The following is a 17,080-nucleotide window of genomic DNA, read 5'->3' on the forward strand; positions in this document are numbered from 1 at the left end:
ATAAAAACAGTATTCTGATTAAACATTTGTATGTTTACTAAGACAGATTTAGCTCTAATCAGTTAACTTATATCACAAAACAGTAAGTGAACAACTTCGGTTTGTAGAGAAGTGAACTGAATTATTTTTTTAAAATACTTTATTTATTTGAGTGAGAAAGAAAGCATGAGTGGAGGGGAGCAAGGGGGAGGGAGAAGACTTCCTGCTGGGCAAGGAGCAGGATGGACGCAGATGGATGTGGGGCTCGATCCCAGGATCCCTTGGATCATGACCTGAGCCAAAGGCAGACGCTGACTGACTGAGCCACCCAGGTACCCCAGAACTAAATTACTTTAGAATGAATAGGTCATAAAGACATGTTCCAAAATAACTGAAAAGGGGAAGTTAAGGTTTAACAATAACAGGGAAATATAAAGAAACATGCAACAAAAAGAGGCTTACCTAAAGAAGAGAGGAAAAGACTACAGAAGGGATGGATTTCTGTTGATGAAGAGTCCTAATTTAGAAGAGACAAATGTCCCTCTATTCTCAGTATTTCTCAATCAAACATGAGTGAACTCCCAGCTTCTCTTAGGGGGAGGGGGTTGGGCAAAGTGGGTGTATTAGGCTCCCCAAATGAGATAAATAAAAAAGAAATATGAGAAGACTACTGTTATAATCTCACACAGAATATGTACTAACAAATGGAAGCTATGTGAAGAAATTTTTGTTGGACAGGCCACGAATAAACACAATTTATCAAACACTGCCCCTGAGTTTATACAGACCAACAGTGACTAAAAATTAACTCAGTTCTTTGAAATAACTGAAGTTTCCATAGAAGAGTTTTCTTTTTTTTTTAAGATTTTTATTTATTTATTGGAGAGTGAGATAGACAGAGATAGTGACAGAGATAGCGAGAGAGAGAGGAAAAAGCAGGCTTCCCGCCGAGCAGGGAGCCCAATGCGAGACTCGATCCCAGGACCCTGGGATCATGACCTGAGTTGAAGGCAGCCATTTAACCGATTGAGCCACCCAGGAATCCCCATGAAAGAGTTTTCTTAACATAGAATTTACTAAGTTATAACAGTTACCAACAATATTTAGCAATTCACTAGTAGTAGTTCGATGCAAATGGAAGATCCTGGGTGGCTCAGTTGTTCAGCATCTGCCTTTGGCTCAGGTCATGATCCCAGGGTCATGGGATCAGGCCCCACATCGGGCTCCCTGCTCAGCGGGAAGCCTGCTTCTCCCTCTCCCACTACCCCTGCTTGTGTTCCCTATCTCGCTGTGTCTCTCTCTGTCAAATAAATAAAAAAAAATTTTAAGAAAGAAAAAAAGATACTATTACATTAATATTCAAAGTTAGATGCAGTCAAACTGAAAATATGACACCTATGCATTTTATTGCATGTTAATTATACTTCAGTTAAAAAATGCAATGTAGCAAGATTTTGGTTATGAGTAACTGAGAATGAAGTGTTTAAATAAAACTGATTTTCTAGCTAACTAAAGCACACATTTAAAAAACCCAAACCTTTAAATTTTGTTCCTAAAATTTGTTACCTGCTTCACTGTCTTAGTAAACAGTGTAACATATAAAAGCTATGAAGGGTGTCTTATGTGTGCCAAGAATCAAACTAAGCTCTACAACCACTAACTCCTTTCATTTCAAATCCCTTTCACATGATGAGGAAACTAAGACTCAAAATGTTTAAGAAACCTGCCATGATCACATTCCAAGTCATATTCAACTCCCAGTTGGCCTGACTCTAAAGTCCATACTTTTTTTCCCAGCCTTATTAACGTGCATTTGACAAACAAAAATTGTATATAATTAAGGTATAAATGTTTTCATATATGAATACACTGTAAAATGGTTGTCATAATCAAGCTAATTAACATATCCATCGACTTTTTGTTGTGGTGGTGGTGGCGAGAACATTAAAGATCTACTCTTTTAGCAAATTTCAAGTATACAATACAATATTAACTATAGTCACCATGCTGTACATTAGATTCCCCAGAACTTTTTTATCCTGCATAACTTAAACTGTGCCTTTTGACCAACATTTCCCAGTTCTCCCACTCCTCAGCAGCCACCATTCTGTTTTGCTTCTATGAGTTCAACATTTTTAGATTCCTTATATACAAGAGATCATGCAGTATTTGACTTGCTTTCTGGGTCACAATGTTGTGTGGTTGTCACGACTCAAGAGTCACCATTCAGAACTACACACAACATGTCTCATCCACATAGCCATTAAGATGTTTTGGCCATCTCCCCTTATTTGAGAGGGCAGTTCCAGAATGTTCTGTCATTCTAGTTGGTAATTCTTTGGTCTCCTGTCTCATTATCAGTTACCACTTCTTGATACATCTGCTTTTGGCAATCACATTCACAATTAAGTGATCACATTCACAACTCCCAATCCCAAGCTGCTTCTAAATTTAGTATCTACCATAACCAAAGAAGAATCGAAAGCTGCCAAGAATAAGATCTTATCAAATTGGTGACCATATTTTATAAAACAATTGTTTTATATCACTGTAAAGGACTGCAATATAGAAAACTGCATAAGACAGAACAGAGTCGTAATTTTTTTATTTTTTAAGTAGGCTCCATGTCCAACATGGGGCTTGTACTCACCATCCTGAGATCAAGAGTCATATGCTCTATCGACTGAGCCAGCCAGATGCCCTTAGATCTGTCATTTTTAAAGCTGCATATAGCACTCCCAGAACTCATCAGGAAGAGTTCCCTAACCCCTCTGCAACCAAAGCAGCTCTGTTTTGCTTTACTAGAGTTCCAAACAAAATTCTTTGAGATTTTTTCTTAAATGTGAAAACTACTAAAATAAGCTAATCCAAAACACTTTAAGACTGTGTGGATAGAAGTTACTGGAAAATGGGTGAAAATTCAGTACAGCAAAATAGTCAGTGAACACACAGTAACTAAATGCCCAGAACAAAGCACTGGATGTTATCCAAAGGGTTAGGGGATTACTTCTATATCGTGCTTCTCTATTTAGCACATCTAGAACAAAGTTAAAAGTGGTAAGATAATATTTTTGCCTTGTTTCTATTAATTTCATTTTATTTCTAATATATCTCCATGAACTACTTTCCTGACTATGGTTTTGAGGTGCATATTTTAATTGCAAAGGTTTTATTAAAGACTTTTCAGGAGTAAATGTACAATTTTATTAACAGTATTTCAAGATCTACTGAGATGATCATATAGCTTTTCCTCCTTTATCAACTATTATGTTGAATTACAGTAAGAGCATTCTAATATATCTTTGCAGTCCTGGAATAAATTCTACCTAATCGTTATATAGTGTATTTTATAATCTACTATTGGATTTCTGCATCAATATTCGTAGATAAAACTGATCTGTAGTTTTATTTTATTATGATTATCTCTATCAGGTGTTATCAATTTCATGTCTGCTCTACTGCTCTATTTTTGTGACACTAACATTTATTGAATGCTTTCTACATATCAGGCATTGCTCTAAGAACTGTATTTGCACTAACCTGTTTAATCTTCTTAGCAACTTTAGGTTGTGGTAGATTCTCTTATTTTAAAAATAGGAAGCCTCAATTCTTTCTATTTCCTCGAGGTCAGTTTGGTATCAGTGAAATCACCTGTTCCATAAAGGTTTGAAAGAAGTCATTTGTAAAACCATCTGAGCCTGGTAGGTTTAGGGTTTCAGTCTCTTCTTGGATCAATTTTTATTATCTGCTTTTTCCTAGAAAACAATGTATTTGTGCCAACCATTCTAATTATATTAATATTATTTATAGCTATAGTTGCTTTATTTTTCATAATCCTGATTTGATTTTTGTACTTTCTCCCTTTGTTAAAAAGAAAGTTGTTAGTCTATTTTTCTTTTTATCAAAAAACCAGCTCTTTATTGTCTTAACTACCTTCTAATTTACTACTTCCTATCTTTATCTTTTTAGATTACCTTTTCCAGCTTTCCTTACGTTTATTTTGTTATTCTTTTATTAAATTCAGTTGAATTTTAACTCATTATTTTAACTCAGTATTTTAGTAATGAAATTTTTAGAAATAATTTTTCCTGTGTCCCATATATTATTTATGTACTTAATTTTCATTGTAATTCTTTTCTAGATAGATTACATTTGCCAGTTTGCAGTATCTTTTAGACCTTTGACCTAAGATTTTTTTTGGAGACGATTTTTACACTTTTTAATTCAAGTGTTTGAGGTTTTTGTTTTGAGGTTTGAGAAGGTTTTGTGGTTTGGTTTCTGGGTCCTGCTTTTGTTATATTAACTTAAAATTTCATTGTAGGGGGCACCTGGGTGGCTCAGTCAGTTAAGCATCTGCCTTCCCCTCAGGTCATGATCCCAGGGTCCTGGGATAGAACCCCATGTTCGGCTCCCTGTTCAGCGGGGAAACCTCCTTCTCCCTCTCCCCCTGCCTGCCACTCCCCTTGCCTGTGCTCTGTCAAATAAAAATAAATAAAATCTTTAAAAAAAATTTTTTTAAATTTCATTGTAGAGTATGTAGTTGATAATATTTTTACTTTTTTTTCCACTTTTCTTTCTAGTACTTATTTTTTTAAATGTTCCATGGGAAATAGAAAAGGTGTTCTTTCTTTTTACAATAAGAGTATATTCACTGTTATCAGATTTATTGATTATATGATTCAGACTGTCTACATCTTATTTTTTATCTCTTTGATGTGTCAAGGACTGAAATCTAGAATATATATATATATATATTCTTCGGATTTAGTTTTCACTTTACATACTTCAATGCTTCATCTTTAAAAAAATAAGGATATATGGTTCTCCTTATATTAGTAACTATATCCTTGACGATTATGAAGTGCCTCTCTTCTTTCTCACACTGCTTTTTTAAAAAAGACTTTTATTTATTTATTTATTGAGGGGGGCACGAGTGCAGGGGGTTGGGAGAAGAGGGAGAAGCAGACTCCCCGCTGAGCAGGAAGCCTTCCTTGGGGCTCAATCACAGGACCCTGGGATCAGGACCTGAGCTAAAGGCAGTCACTCAACCAACTGAGCCACCCAGGCACCCCTGATGTTTACTGCTTTTAATTCAACTCTGTCTAGCAATACCATCCACTGATTAATTTTTTGTTTATATTTGCCTAATATCTTGTTTTGACTATCCATTTACTTCCAACCTTCTTAGTAATTTTGCTCTAGATGTGTTCCTAACATCCACTGTATAGCTGGGGTTTGTATTTCACCTAGTCTGAGTCTTGCTGAATAGCTGGGCTTATGTCATGGGTATTTAGTGTTTTAATAAGCACATGTGGTCTTCTTATGTTTTCTGCTTGTTTTTTCTTTCCATGCTCGTTTTTCTGTCTTCCATCTTTTGTTATACAGTTATTTCACATGTTAAACAAATGTGTACCAAGCACCTACTATGTGCCAGGCACCATGCTTAGTGTTAAGAATACAATGACAAACAAAAGTAGCTAACTAACTATATATATAATTACAAACTGTGGTTTTGTTCTTCCCTGCCCACTCCAACACCATGACCAACTGTAACAGGAGTGTAGATAAGGCTTTCAAGGAATTCTGCTCACAAGACCTGACATGCTCAGATTTAAATAATACAAAGGAGTTACCCTTTGTAGAAAGACTGGGAGAAAGATTATATCTGGCAAAAAAAAAAAAAAAGCAAGCACTGAGTGTACAAAGGCAGCAAAGAACTTGATGTGTTGTAGAAACTGAAAGTTTGTAACACTGAAGAATATTGAGGGGGAAGAACTGTATGACATCAAGAGGTAGGCAGGCCACACCAGGTCTACGAATGGGCCAACTTAAAGAATCTGAATTTTATTCTATGAACAGTAGAGAAACAGTTTTCAGGAGAGAAGCTATTTCTATCATATTTCCATTTTAAAACTGTTGTGTAGAGAATGAGCTAAAGCATGACATACCTGGAATTGGAGAGATCAAGTAGTACACTATTAGAGTAGCCCAGACAAGAGACGATGGTGGCTTGGAGTAGTTGGCAAATGATGGAGATAAATGGATCCAAAAGATTTTAATCGAGGTAGTACTATCACTCTTCCTCCTCCCCTTTCCCCCAACTTTTGGAGTTAAATCGTCTACTTTTAGTTCTATTCAAGATTACTTTCACATACAGTATAATTTGGTTATTTTCATAATAAGGACATCCCTGTTCCTTTCCATAACCTTACTGATTCAGTAAATATTTATTAAATATGTATTGCCACCAGACAACATTCTACACATGAGAATAGAGCAAAGAAGAAAATCCTTAGCCTCATAAAGCTTACAAGTTGTGAAATAAAATAAAATTAAGCCTTCCTTATGTATGATTGTGTACTACCATAATACTCTAATTCAGTAACACTAAAACACTTTTTGGTATAATACAGTCATTCACTCAACATTTACTGAACACCATCTACATACCAGGTCCAATGCTACAAATGTACAGAAATATCCCCTCATGGAGCATACAGACATTCTAGTAAAGATGGGCAAATGTATACATCTTATACACACATACACACACTTATATGCAAATATATGAATGTACACACACATACACATGAAATATTATTAGGTAGTAGAAGAAAAATTAAGCAGGGTATGGGGAAAGAGAAGTACAAAGAAACGCTATTTTTCTACAGGGAAATCAGAGTAGCACCTCCAGTGAGGTTACTTAAACAGAGTCCTAAATGAAGTGACAGAGTAAGCCAAGGAGGTCTCTAGATATGAAAAATTCCAGGAAAGGCAAGACAAATTACAAAAGGCCCTGTAGCAGAAGGCTGGAATGTTCGAAGAACACTAAGATGACCAAAAGGTCTCAACTGCAATGAATGAGAGAGGAAATAGTAAAATCAGTTTGAAGAGGTCCCAAGGATCAGATCATGTAAGGCCTTAAGGCCTTCCTTTCACACAACGGAAAGAACTTAGAATAGTATTCTAAGTAGAATGGGATACTAAGTAGAATGCGAAGGTTCTGAAAAAGAATAACATGATCTGACTAGAGTTAAAATAAAAATTACCTGGCTGCCCTTTTAGAATAGTCAAATTCCAGAACATTGTCAATACCAAATGCTGGAGAGGATGCAGAACAACAGAAACTCTGATTCATTGCTGGTGGGAATGCAAAAAGGAATAGCCACTTTGGAAGACAGTTTGGCAGCTTCTTGCAAAACTAAACATATTTTTACCATATAATTCAGCAATCATACTCCTTGGTATTTAACCAAAAGAGCTGATATGTCCACATAAAAACCTGTATATGGATGTAGATAGCAGCTTTATCCACAATTATCAAAACTTGGAAGCAACCTAGATGTCTTTTAAAAGGTGAATGGACACATAAAACATGGCACATCCAGACAATGGAATATTATTCAGTAATGAAAAGAAATAAGCTATCAAGCCATCAAAAGACATGGAAAAACTTTAAATGGATATTACTAAAGTGAAAGAAGCCGGTCTGAAAGGTTATATACTGTATAATTCCAACTATACGATATTCTGGAAAAGACAAAACTACAGACAGCAAGCAAAAAGATCACGGGTTGCCAGGGGTTGGGGAGAGCGAGAGATAAATAGGCAGAGCATCAAAGATTTTTAGGACAGTAAAACTATCCTATATGACACTATAATGGTGGATACATGTCAGTCATTATATATTTGTCTAAACTCACAGAATGTACAACACCAAGAATGAACCCAAATATAAACAATAGACTTTGGGGGATAATGATGCATCAATAAGGGTTTATCAGTTGTAACAAATGTACCACTCTGGTGGGGAATGATGATAATAGGGAGGGGACACTTAACAAGTGTAGGGGCAAGAGGTGTATGGAAAAATCTCTGTACCTTCTGCTCAATTTAACTGTGAACTTAAAACTGCTCTTAAGAAGTGACTATAGGACACCTGGATGGCTCATTTGGTTAAGCGTCTGCCTTTGACTCAGGTCATGGTCCCGGTGTCCTGGGATTGAGCCCCGCGTCGGGCTCCCTGCTCAGCGGGGAGCCTGTCACTCCTTCTTCCTCTTCCCTCCCTCTCCTGCTTGTGCTCACTCTCTCTCTCAAATAAATAAAATCTTTAAAAAAAAGTGACTATAAATAGTATGAATGACTATCCCTTTGGAAAACTGTCTGGGGGAGACTTTAAGGTAATGTCCTTATGGATTCTCAAGTCATCACATTTAGAATTTGTGGTCCACAAGGCAAAGCTTTGAGACATGAAGATCTGTAATCAAATTTTGGCTCTACTAATGAATGGCTTCTGTTCTCATGTAAGTCACTTAACCTGTATGGACTCTGCTTTCTTGGTAAAATAATTACAATAATAACAGTGATTCTACAAAGGGGTTTGCGAGGATCAAATTTAAATGAGCTTTGGAAACTAAAGAAAAAAAAATAAATTACTACCTGGCTGCACTGCTATTTAGACAACAGACGGTAGGAAAGCATACTAAAATCACAGCAACCAATTAGGAACTTATTATAATAGGCAAGCAGGAGATGATGGTGGCCTATAATGGGATGGCAACAGTTGAGGGTGAAAGAGGTGAAATTCTAAATATATTTTGGAGGTACAGCATGTAGGATTTATAGATGAATAGCAGGAAGTAGAAGGTAAGAGAGAAGGAAGTAGAGAGAGTGTGTGTCATCAAGAGAGGGGGAATTTGGGGAGAGAATTGTTAAGTTCAATTTTGCACATATGAAGTTTGAAATTCCTAGAAGACATAAAGTGGAGTTACCTAAATAATTGCCTAATAATAATCATGCAAAGAAATGAGAGATGTTCATGCCGAACTTATTGAAAACACTTACTGTTTTAGTCACATCTTAAACATGCACATGGTGAATATCAGGATCTTCTAAACTCCAGTATTAGTTAAGATATACCAACAGGTGATTATAACAAGGCAGACATGGTTTCAACCCTTAGTTTAGTTTAGTGTGAGAAACAGAAAAAAAACAAACAAACAAGCAATTAAAATATATGCACTGTTATTATGGGAAAAGTCCAAAATGGAAGAAGAAATTTAGGTAGAGATCTAAAACATCTGGCTAGATGTCCGAGTTCTCAATAAATAAGGGAGAATATTTAGGATAGTAGAGCCTTGACTCATAAATTGACTATAATCACTAGACAAACTATTTTAGCTAGCAATCTACTAATAAGCACAAGTTACTGGCAAATAACACCTTAAGAATGATACTGTACATGGGCGCCTGGGTGGCTCAGTCGTTAAGCGTCTGCCTTGGGCTCGGGCATGATTCCAGGGTCCTGGGATCGAGCCCCACATCAGGCTCACTGCTCTGCGGGAAGCCTGCTTCTCCCTCTCCCACTCCCCCTGCTTGTGTTCCTGCTCTTGCTATCTCTGTCAAATAAATAAATAAAATCTTAAAAAAAAAAAGAATGATACTGTACGTTAAATATAACAAAGTAATGTACATGAAAACCATGTCAAGTGTAAAATGAGACATTTCTAAAAAGTATTCCCAGAACCTAAGGAAGAAAAGGTAAGTAGATACTGAAATTAGCTTAAAAAAAAAAAAAATCGCTTAGAATAGCCCCCCCTAAGTTGAAGCTTAGAAGATGAACAAGAGTTGGAAGAGTAAAAAGATTATTCCATACAATAGAAATTCCATAAGCAAAGACTCAGAATTAGAAATTGTTAAAAGAACTTAGAGAAAGAAGCCATTCCTACTCAAGAAATATTTACTATATATCTATTTTATGACAGGCCCTGGGAATCAAAAGTGATGAAGACACCCTCTTACAAAGTCTAGAGCAGGTTTGGAAAGCAGACTACCCAAAACAGTTGGCAAGTGCTAAGACTAGGTTAAATGCAGGCAGTTATGGAAATATATAGGATGAATACCTAGGCAGATCCTATGGGAAGAGAGAAGGCTTTCTGAAGGAAAGAAGACATGAAATTAACAGGAATTAACCAAACTTGGGGTGGGTGGTGGGAAGCAGTGGGAACACAGGATGAGAAGAAAGGCAAAATAACATTCAAGATTTGAGTGTGTACAAAGGCTAGAGACAACAGAGCACATTACTGGTAGGAGGATGGTGGATATGGCCGAGGCGTAACATGGGGTGAATGGCAACAGCTAGGGACAAAGAAATAAACATGAACCAAGCCATGAAAAGATTTGTAAGCCATGTTAAAGGAGTATAGACTTTACCTAAGGATGTCTCTTGGCCTTATTAAAAAGTTCCTATCAAAGAAAAGAAAGTTTAGAGTAGTGAGATATCATCAGATTACCTAGAACAGGAGTTACAAACTCAATTATCTACAGAAACTAGATAATTAATAAAAATGAGTTAGGAGGGCCAGGTAAAACAAACAGCCAGGAGACAACAGTGAGTGATGAGAACTGTGGAGAACCAAAGTCTCCTCTAAATGGGTCAAACTGTTGCAATGAACAACGAGGCTCAGGGTTGCTAGACCTTCCAATTAAAAAAAAAAAAGCTGGAAATTTAAAATTTCAAGAAAAATCTCCTTAATTTTTAATAGTGGCAATTCAATTTCTTTGAAACATGATGTAGACCAACACTGAAGGGACCAAATAAAACAAAGAGTCAAATTGGTACCACCAGTCATCGGTTTCCAGTCTCTACTGAAGAAACTCAAAAACTAAGCTGAGGCCTCTGACTTGGACCTGAAGGCAGTAGAGAGCTCCTGGATATTTAAAGAGGAATAAAAGTAACCACTGCTTGAGAAGGCACAGTGTCCATCCTGGTCACTGCTGAGAAAGTACCTGGCACTTCACTGGTCTCAGCAAATACTCAGAGATGAAGCTAAACTGGCATCTTTTGAACATCAGTGTCATGGCAGTAGATAGGACAAACTATCCAATCACAGAAAAGAAAAGAAGAAAACAAATCCAGTGTTCCTTTGCTCTAATCCTAGAATCCTTTTCAGTTAGTCTTTAGTTTTGTTCAAAGTCAGCAGCTACCACATGCTGCCTAGTGTTCACTGGCTTAACAGCCTCTAACTCAGAAATCTGACCAACATACCAGTGACCACAATTAGCAACTACCAGCTTTCACCTAGGTAGAGGCAATGAAATTAAATAGGATGAATGGTCATAGTGGATGGGAAAATGAGAATATTCTATGCTTCACTTCAACACCAGACCAGGCCCTCCAATGCTAATTCCACACCATACCCTATCACACTGTTGCTAAAAGTCGACCTTAACAAATGCTGTGTTCACTGTGCTTGGCAATACCTACCAACAATAAAGGGTATTCCTGGATAGTAAGGCTGGGAAGGAAACAGAATGGGATCGAGATTCTGCTAGAAGGGAGACAGAGTAACAAAGAGGTAGGCTGAGAAAGACTGGAAATTCAAAAGAGGTGTGAAATTTAAATAATAACTAAGACCAGAAAAAAGCAGGTAGCCCAAGAAACCTCAGAATCTGAGCATTTATATATTCAGAGTTCAAGTAATCTCATTACAAGAATACTGTTTGAAATAAAATATAGAAGATTCTTCTGCTGGCACTGGGACACAGAGATAACCAGTGTTAGAGGTCATAAATTCATTTACTGAGAATAATCTTCATAGATGTCACTGAACTAGGAAAGGTGAAACCAAGAGGGTATCAAAATGTCAAGTCATGGGACGCCTGGGTGGCTCGGTTAAGCGTCTCCCTTTGGCTCAGGTCATGGTCCCTGCGTCCTGGGATTGAGCCCCACATCAGGCTCCCTGCTTGACAGGGGGCCTGCTTCTCCCTCTCCCTCTGCCGTTCCCACTGCTTGTGCTCTCCTGCTCTCTCTCTGACAAATAAATAAATAAAATCTTTAAAAAAAAAAAAGTCAAGTCATTTGTGTTGTACCTTAGATATGCCTTTATTTTGCAGTATGTTCATTCTCATAGTATCTACTAAGGAAGAAGTAGAGAAAAATTGATTGATTAGCATCTTAGAGAATGGACACCCAATCCCCATAAAGTATGATGTTGGACTTCCCTCTTATAAAAAAAAAGTCATCATATAAGGAACACTTCTGGTTCAATGACTTTAAACCAAGAAAGGAGAGGTTTGTTACCCTGCTGGGGTGGGGGAGATGACAATGGCAATAATGTATAATCCTACCTAGAGTAGCCTATGTAGAAGGTCTGAATCTGACATTCTGATTAAAAAGTAGGAGCTTTTTATAGGAAGCTTATAGGAAGGATGGGGTGCCTAGATGGCTCAGTCGGTTGGTTAAGCGTCCAAGTCTTGGTTTCAGCTCAGGTTATGATCTCAGAGTCGTGGGATCGAGCCCCACATTAGGCTCCATGCTCAGCACAGAGTCTGCTTGAGATTCTTTCTCCCTTCTTCTCTATTCCCTGGTCCCCTGCTCGCTCTTGCTCCCTCCCTCCCTCTCTCAAATAAATAAATAAAATCTTTTAAAAATAATATATAAAGAAATTAAGTAGACCTAGGTATCAGGGAATACTACAGTAAGACCTCAATGTTCTGGTCAAATGTAGGAATGGATAGTAGGCTTCAGGTTACCAATGATCAACAGTAAAGCTGAGCACCCACACACAGGTGAAGTAATAAAAGAAAAAAAGAAATTCAAAGCACCTTTAATGAGAAGTAATAGGAGAATTATACAAAACCAAATGTTTTTTTCAGATGCTCTAAGTCTGTGCTATATAATACAGAAGCCACAAGTGGGTACTAAGGACTTGAAATGTGCTAGCCCAAACTGAGATGTGCTATAAATATAAAATATAGACCAGAGTCCAAAGACTCAGTATGAAAAAGATTGTAAAACATCTCAATAATGATTTGAAAGGATAATTTTTTGGATATATTGGGTTAAATAAAATACAGTATTAAAATTAATTTCACCTGTTACATTTTACTTTTTTAATTTGGCCTTGAGAAATTTTTAAATTACACATATGGCTCCCTTTTGTGGCTTGCATTATATTTCTATTGGAGTGCTATAAAAATTAGTCATGCTTAATGTGAAGCCTTCAATCAATATAACTATTTTAACATTTTTCACTGAATTTAATATTGTCTCCTCCTTTAGTATTAAATTCCTCTTGGGTACATCCTGAATAAGATGATTTTAACATGAAGAACAATGACAGCTTACCAGACTGTCCAGAAAAGAGATTGAATCAAATTTCTGGGCAGAGGCTTGAGCCAGCAGGCTTGTTCCACCAAATGGTAACCAGGCTCTCTTCGTGTTATCTCTGGCAAAAGGGTTATAGAGTAAGAAAGCAGCACTATGTACACATGGAACAGGATTTGACCAATAGTTTAAATCCATCCAGCATAATAACACGACTTGTTTTAGGATTTTCTCAATTATAATCCAAGTGTTAAATTTACAAAGTGAAATAAACATCTTTCACTATGATTTATTCAAATTTACCCATTTTCACGAATTTTTAAGGTATTCACATTTGCCCTTTTGGGAAAGATTCTCTCCTAACAGTGACTCTAATTTGCTACCAAGGAAAACACACCTCTCTCATTAGGGTGAAAGGAAACAACAGTAACTATTTTTTATGAGATACCATGACAGATTTTAAAAGACACTAGGATTCTCATACCATAAACACTAATACCATCTGGAAACAGTCCCTGGTCCATCTGGAAACCTGAACAGAATGTGGTTTTAGGAAATTAAGAATTTCACAAATAAGAAATAGAACATAAACACTTGTACAAGACAGCACTGACTCAAAGACAGAGAATATAGGAAAACAATTGTACTATCCCAATATTAGAAGACTACTAGTTTTAAAAAAATGTACTGGACTCAGCACAATGAAAATAAAATTGGATTTTAAAGATCCAAAATTTCCTACAGATTAAAATATTCTCAAGTCAAAGTTCTTTGGCACAAAACAATTTAAGGCTTCATACACTATTCTTAGTCAAACTACCACAGCCTTTGATAATCAATGGAAGAAACAGAACCAATGGAAGATATCCCGGATGGCTAAGGAGAAATTTGTGTTCAAGTGCTAGTTAATTCGAGAGGGTAGTATGCCAGTTATTCACCAGTTATTCAATTAAGCACAAGGATTATACTAAGTTTTGGAGATACAATGGTGAACATGCTACAATCTCTGACCATTAGTTTACTCTCTGGTAGTTTTCTAAAAGAACAGGAAGTAGGACTGCCACTGACATTTCACTGCCTGTTTCCCATGCCCCAAATGAGGATGTTTCCCCCTTCTCCTATTTGTATTCGGAGGAAAGGGCGGGGATGGGGGGATGGAAAAACAAAGAAAAAAACAGATCTATATATAACATATTGAATTACAATTATTTATCTCTTTCCCTATAAAACTCTAAACTCCTTAAAGAAAGATGATGAAACCTATTCACCACCTCCCTATTCCTAGCACTTAACCCTGTGACTGGTGTTCGTTTGCTACCTTAGAACTAAACTAAATCACAGTCACTGTGCTAAGGCCACTGCTTTCATTTTCCACTATAAACCAGTATCAAGGGGCGCCTGGGTGGCTCAGTCATTAAGCGTCTGCCTTCGGCTCAGGTCATGCATGGTCCCATGGTCCTGGGATCGAGCCCCACATCGGGCTCCCTGCTCAGCTGGAAGCCTGCTTCTCCCTCTCCCACTCCCCCTGCTGGTGTTCCCTCTCTCGCTGTGTCTCTGTCAAATAAATAAATAATCTTTAAAAAATAAAAAAATAAGCCAGTATCAAGAATAAATGCAGATTAAAACAATTAGATCAATCCTTCTAGTTTTTCTTTTTGTAAAAATAAGCTTATATATACATTAACTGTAGGTGTTTAAAAGCTACAAAGTAATATACATGTTTTTTAAGGAAAAACATGTAATTCCATAAAGCTTCCTTTCACCATTATCACTAGATCTCCCCTTACCAGCCCCATCCATCCAGAGGTAACCACCATCATGAATTTGGTGTAAATGATATCACATTGTACACATCACTCTGCCTTGACTTTATCTTACATTTCTGAGCTCTCTCCCTATTTAGACACATTGAAATGCAGCATGGCATAATGGACTCCGGAGCCAGACAACTGAGATTCAAATCCTAACTTTCAATTTCCACTCTGCCATTTACCACCTTTGAAAGTAGGTAAGTTTTTTGCCTCTGTATGCTTCAGTATTTCCGTATATAAAATGGAGATAATAATTGTACTATTTCTGAGTTCTTATGAGGACTAAAATAACTGTTTATATATGCTTAAAACAATTCCTGGGCATAAACAATATAATTTTTTCTTAAAGATAAAAATAGTCACCAATGATAAAAATCTAAACATAGACTTTGTAATTCTCTGTTATATAACTATTTTATATCTTATTTATCCATGCCTACTGACGGACATTTAGATTTTTCCAAATGAATATCCCTGTACAAATCTCCCTGGGCAAATGTGCAAATTTCTCTAGACTAATAATAGCTTGAATAGTAATTTCTGGATACTAGGATATGCACCTTTCAACTGTGTAACACTTACCTGATCCTGAGCTAATGGGTGAAAAAACTGATGGCTCATAAGTTTTTAATTGCATTTCCCTGCAAATGAAACTAAGCATCTTTTCAGTTCATTAGCCATTCCAATTTCCTTTGCTCTGCTGTGAATTGCCTTAATATCCACTGTTCATTTTATTTGCATTTGTATCATCTGTCTTATTATTTTCCTCTTTATATATTCTGGACACAAATCCACTAGATATTACAGACATTACACCTATCTCTCCGTCATGCCACTCACATTTTAGTTTGGTTTATGATGTATTTTATTAAACCTAAGTTTTTCTTTCTGAAGTAGTCAAATCCTTTATCCTTGATGTCTTTATCTTCGATGGTCCATTCTTCTTTTCTTGACTTGTTAAAGAACGCCTCACACATCCTAAAGACATTCTTCTATACTTTCCTCTTTATCAAACGGTTGTTCATGCTTAGTGTAAAGTTCAAATGGAACTGACATCTGCATATAGTTTGAAGCAGAGACCTAGTTTTCCCCCCATATAGAAAACCAATTCAACAGTCCACTCTTTCTTTCCCTGCTGATAGAAAATGTCATCTCTAACTCTTACCAACTTCTCAAATATGTATGGATCCATTTCTGAACTCTCTTCTATTATATTAAGCTGTCTTTTCCTGTATTAAGACTATACTACTTTTAAAAAAAAAAGACTATACTACTTTAACTACCATAAATCTGTATTTTACTTTTTTTATTAAGGTGTAATTTACATAAAGTATAACTTTGATTTTTAATTAATGTATACCCAACCCAGATAAAGATATTAACATTTCTCATGCTCCAGAATGCTCCCTCCCAATCAGAACCATGCTTCCAAGATAACCACTATTCTGATCTCTAACACCATAGATTAGTTCTACCTGTTTTTGAACTTCCTGTAAATGAAATCATACGATATATAATATTTTGTTTCTCATTTCTTTTGCTGAACATAAGCATGGGAGAATCATGCCATGTTGTGTGTAGCAGTTTATTCTTTTTCACTGCTAGGTAGTACTCCATTCTAAATAACATGTTTAAAATTAGTCTTGCTGAACAACAGCACAAGCCACTCCTCACTGTTCTTGCAGAACTGTCTTGGTTATTCTTCTGGCTTTAACTTTGTATATAATTTTTGTATAAAAAAATCCTATTGGGATTTTTGTCTGAAACTATGTATAATAAATCACAGAGAAGTAATTTTTTAAGCAATATTTATACTTACCATAAATATAGTATGTTCTTTTACTCGTGTCTAATTTTATGTCCTTCAATAACACTTTACCCACTTTATAGAATTTGTGTATAGGAGAAATTTATTTTCTAATTGGCTACTGCCAATTTTAATCTCGATCTTATATCTAGTGACACTGAATTCTCTTATTAATACAGTGTTAGTTTTTTAAAAAATTTTCTATGGATATGTTCGTCTCATTTTTCTTCTTTTCCAATCCATTTGGATTGTAGTTCTTTTTGCTTATGAGTAAAGACATATTTGTCTGATTCTTGACCTTAATGGGACTGTTTCTAAGGTTTCACCATTAAGCATAATGTTGCTGTTTGAAAGACAGTTTGAAAGACAGCCTTT

General features: G+C 36.3%; 1 protein-coding gene across 4 annotated transcripts in view; it reads right to left on the reverse strand.

Moving 5' to 3' along the window:
• YAF2 (YY1 associated factor 2) overlaps positions 1-17,080 on the reverse strand; it is a 69,891-nt gene that overhangs the window by 23,968 nt on the left and 28,843 nt on the right. The window contains exon 6 of one of the 4 annotated variants that reach the window (XR_015768841.1): positions 13,122-13,208. The exons of the other annotated variants lie outside the window; for them this stretch is intronic. The gene's annotated coding sequence lies outside the window, so the exon portion shown is untranslated. Of the gene's footprint in view, positions 1-13,121; positions 13,209-17,080 lie in introns of those variants that run through there. 4 annotated transcript variants of the gene reach the window in all.

The sequence above is a fragment of the Eumetopias jubatus genome, unplaced genomic scaffold (assembly GCF_037043125.1).
Source record: "Eumetopias jubatus isolate StellerSeaLion01/CBP00866 unplaced genomic scaffold, mEumJub1_p1.0 scaffold_8, whole genome shotgun sequence".
Lineage (NCBI taxonomy): Eukaryota > Metazoa > Chordata > Mammalia > Carnivora > Otariidae > Eumetopias > Eumetopias jubatus.